The following is a 5118-nucleotide window of genomic DNA, read 5'->3' as shown; positions in this document are numbered from 1 at the left end:
ATCTCCAGGCTTCGATGTTAAACATGGAACACAATATGCTAGCAATGCAACAACAGATGCAAAGCATGGTGTAACAGCTGCAGCTGTACAACAAGAACAAATCTGTTCTTGGGGAAGGTTTGACAGCATCAGTGGAAAAAGGGTCCTCTTCAAGGATAGCCATGAACACAGGCTATAAACCAGAGGGTACCACCCCCTTCAGACAAGAAGGAGCTATCACCTTCAGGCAGGAAACACAATCCCCTAGACAAACCAGTTCCTATGGCACCATTAATAGACTGGAATTCCCATATTTTGATGGTGAAAATGCTAGAAGTTGGGTCAGGAGGTGTACACGGTATTTTCAATTGATCCCAATACCTGAAGATCAGAAGGTTTGCATGGCTTCAGTCTATTTGCAAGGGAAGGCTGAGTTATGGTACCAGGGGTATACTGAAAAAGAGGAGACTCCATCTTGGGATGATCTGGTTAGAGACATTCTTGAGAGGTTTGAGGACCTTGATTATGAGAGAGTCATGACAGCCTTCAACAGACTCCAACAAGAGACCACTGTCAATGCATATTTAGAAAGGTTTGAGGAACTTAAGGATCAGATGAAGGTGTTTAACAAAAACATGGGAGAGGAGTTCCTTATGATGAAGTTTATCAGTGGACTCAAGGATGAGATCAAATCACTTGTTACCCCTTGTGAACCGACATCATTAAGTAAAGCTATTGTTCTAGCAAGAAGGCAAGAGTTTGCTGTGAGTGCTATACTAAAGAGAGCCCAACCTGTAAACAGAAACCCTCACCCAAAACCACCTTATAAACCACCACTCAAGAATCCCCCTCCCAGACCAAACTTTCAACCCAAGAGACTCCTCTCTGAGGCTGAGGTAAGAGCCAAGAAAGAAAAAACTCTATGCTATAGGTGTGATGAACCCTTTGTGCCAGGCCATAGATGCAAGTATAAACAATTTTATATGCTTCTGGAGGATGAAGAGGCTAAAGAACTTGAAGGAAACGACCCTCAACAAACTGAACCTGAAGAGATAGAGGTGAAGGAAGGGGACATGGCTGTTTCATTACATGCCATGAAGGGACATGATCACTGTAAAACATTGAAGATGATTGGCAGAGTAGGAGATAAGGAGATCCTCATCCTTATAGACAGTGGGAGTACTCACTGTTTCCTTGATGAGAAAGTGGCAAGAACTCTTAACTGCAGGGTAGAGAACACTACTCCTATGATGATCAGAGTAGCAGATGGCAGCAAGCTTGCTAGCAAGTTAGAATGTGATCAGTTTACCTGGGAAATGCAGGGGAGGAAGTTCACACATCCTGTGAGACTGCTCAAACTGGGGGGATATGACTTGGTTCTTGGATGTGACTGGCTCAGTGGATATGATCCTGTGGAGTTGAATTTCAGTCAGTCTAAAATCACTCTCAATCATTCAGGGAACAAATTGATCTTGTATGCCCCACTTAAGGAAACCAGAGAAACATCAATGAGTGCCATGATCAGCTTGATGAGAAAGAGAAATCCTAGTATGCAAGGTGAGTTATACCTCAATCATAAGACCCTGCATGAAGCAACAAGAGATAGCCAAGTACTTGAGTTATTACAGCAATACATGGATGTGTTTCAGGAGCCAAAATCCTTACCACCTGAGAGGAGTATTGAGCATTACATAGAACTATTACCAGAAGCCATACCTAAGAAACAATACCCATACAGGTATGCCTATGGGCAGAAGACAGAAATTGAAAAGCTTGTAAAGGAAATGATGGAGAATGGAATAATAAGACCAAGTCAAAGCTCTTTTGCCTCCCCAGTACTCTTGGTGAAGAAGAAGGATGGTGGATGGAGGCTGTGTGTAGATTACAGGTACCTTAACAAGCTTACTGTGAAACATAAATTCCCTATACCTGTCATAGATGAGTTGCTTGATGAACTTTATGGTGCTAAGTTCTTCTCCAAAATTGATCTGAGGTCTGGTTATTTTCAAATAAGAATGAGGAAGGATGACATCCCCAAGACAAGTTTCATCACCCACAGTGGGCATTATGAATTTCTAGTTATGCCTTTTGGCTTATGTAATGCCCCATCCACATTTCAAGCACTAATGAACACAATGTTTGAGCCTTACCTCAGAAAATTTGTCCTGGTGTTTTTTGATGACATTCTAGTATACAGTAAAGACTGGTCTCCAAAATTGATCTGAGGTCTGGTTATTTTCAAATAAGAATGAGGAAGGATGACATCCCCAAGACAAGTTTCATCACCCACAGTGGGCATTATGAATTTCTGGTTATGCCTTTTGGCTTATGTAATGCCCCATCCACATTTCAAGCACTAATGAACACAGTGTTTGAGCCTTACCTCAGAAAATTTGTCCTGGTGTTTTTTGATGACATTCTAGTATACAGTAAAGACTGGGGAATGCACCTAGTGCACCTCAAGAAGGTGATGGAATTGATGAGGAAGCACCAGCTGTATGCCAAGCAAAGTAAATGCTATTTTGCTCAAAGGAAGGTGGAATACTTGGGACATATAATTTCTTGGGAGGGAGTTGCAACTGATCCAGGAAAGATGAAAGCATGGTGAACTGGCCTGTTCCCTCAAATGTCAAGGCTTTGAGAGGTTTTCTGGGACTCACTGGTTACTATAGGAGGTTCATCAAGGATTATGGGACTATCAGCAGACCCCTCACAGCATTATTGAAGAAAGATGCTTTTGGTTGGAATCCAGAAGCTGATGAAGCCTTCAATCAACTCAAGAAGGTGATGACCACAGCCCCAGTGTTGTCCATGCCTGACTTTTCCAAACCCTTCATTGTAGAGACAGATGCAAGTGGAAAAGGGATTGGTGCTGTGTTGATGCAAGAAGGAAAACCAATAGCTTACCTGAGCAAGGCCTTAGCAGCAAGGAACCTTGGATTATCTACCTATGAGAAAGAGTTTTTGGCCCTACTCTTGGCAGTGACCAAGTGGAAACATTATCTGTTGGGGAATCACTTCATTATCAGAACAGATCAGAGGAGCCTCAAGCACATCCTGGACCAAAGGGTCGATTCTATGTTGCAGCAAAAGTGGGTCACCAAGCTCCTAGGTCTCAGTTATGAAGTTCAATATAAGAAAGGGACTGAGAATAGAGCTGCTGATGCTTTGTCCAGAATGGATCAAGTGAGTGATACTCAGCATTCCTGTGCCATATCCACACAGATTCCTATGTGGATGCAAGAGGTACAAGCAAGTTATGAAGGGAATACATTATTCCAGACAGTGATCCAGGCAAAAATCATTGAGCCTCAATCATTTCCTGACTATACTTATGAAACCGGGGTGCTGAAGAAAAAAGGGAAACTATGTGTTGGGAGCCATGGGGAAATCAGACAGAAAATTCTCAAAGCACTCCATGACTCAGCTCTTGGGGGTCATTCAGGGATTTCTGGAACTTATCATAGGGCCAAGTTGCTGTTTTATTGGCCTACTATGAAGGATGATGTTCAAAATTGGGTACGGGAGTGTGAGGTTTGTCAGAGATCAAAGCATGAAAACTGCCCCTACCCTGGGCTGCTGCAGCCTCTACCAATTCCAGACCAGGCTTGGTCATGCATTTCAATGGACTTTGTGGAAGGGCTCCCTAACTCTGAGGGTAAAGATTCAATCATGGTCATTGTGGACAGGTTAACCAAGTACTCTCATTTTATTGCCCTCAAACATCCATATACTGCTGCAACTATTGCAAAGGTTTTCTTTGATAATATTTATAAACTTCATGGTTTGCCAGTTAGCATTGTGTCTGACAGGGATAAGGTGTTTACTAGTAAATTCTGGAGGGAGTTATTCACACTATCAGGGGTGTCCTTAGACATGTCTACGGCTTATCATCCTCAGAGTGATGGACAAACCGAAAGAGTCAACCAGTGCCTTGAGAATTATTTGAGGTGTATGTGTCAGCAAAAGCCAAAGAAATGGGCTCAATGGCTGACATTAGCCGAATTCTGGTTCAATACTAATTTTCACACTAGTTTAAAAGCTACACCGTTTCAGGCACTATACGGGTATCCTCCTCAACAGCTCACCATGGGCCCTTACCAACAGAGTCACCACAATGAGGTTGAGGAGCTTATACAGGAGAGGGCCAGGGTCCTACAGATATTGAAGGAGAATCTGCAGCTAGCTCAGCATAGAATGAAAATTTATGCTGACAGGAAGAGGACTGAAAGGGAATTCCAGGTCGGAGATGAAGTTTTCCTAAAGTTACAGCCTCATAAACAAACATCTGTGGCACTTAGAAAGAGATTGAAGCTTTCAGCCAAGTATTATGGCCCTTATAAGATCGTTGAGAGGGTGGGTAAGGTGGCTTACAAGCTGGAGTTACCCCCAGGTTCAAAAATACACCCTGTATTTCATGTATCATTGCTCAAGAGGAAGATTGGTTCTAAGTACTTCCCTTCAAACCAGCTGCCTGAATTCGAAGATGAAACCTTCAAAATTTATCCAGCTGCCATTTTAGCTCGGAGAATGATACCACGGAACAATGTGGGTGTTCCTCAAGTGCTGATTCAATGGTCACATTCATCCCCAGAACAAGCCGTTTGGGAGGATTATCACTCTGTTGCAGCAAGGTTCCCAGACTTTGATCCTTGGGGACAAGGCTCAAAAAAAGCGGGAAGGAGTGTCGCGCTTTTAGAACAAAATGAGACTTTCATTATGGGGCGTCAGATCAAAGGGAAGGACGAGGGCCGTCCGATTGAGCAAACGAGGGAAATTGGGGATAACTTTGGGGATTCAATCGAAGACGGCGTCGTATCAGACGAACTAGGGCGCAATCAAGAGGAGAATGGAATTGGGGATTCGAAGCTCATCACACCCGTTCAAATGTGATCAGGCGCGAGAGACACGTGGACGGCCGAGGATCATGGCACAGTACTGAAGTCTGCTACTGTTCTAACTTTTGAGGATTTCAGCAAAATTGCAAGGACAAACGGCCCTTTTTTCTGATGGAACTTTAATGCTATTTCTGCTTTTATGTTCTGTCAAATTTTGTCTGTTTCATCAGACTTTTGTAAAGGGGAGCTGAAGATTGTAAACGGTCCATTATGAATGAATTATCAAGTCTATTCTCTCTTT

Source organism: Sesamum indicum, unplaced genomic scaffold (genome assembly GCF_000512975.1).
Source record: "Sesamum indicum cultivar Zhongzhi No. 13 unplaced genomic scaffold, S_indicum_v1.0 scaffold00186, whole genome shotgun sequence".
Lineage (NCBI taxonomy): Eukaryota > Viridiplantae > Streptophyta > Magnoliopsida > Lamiales > Pedaliaceae > Sesamum > Sesamum indicum.
The sequence above is the reverse complement of the archived record's forward strand: the minus strand, read 5'-3'. Positions refer to the sequence as shown.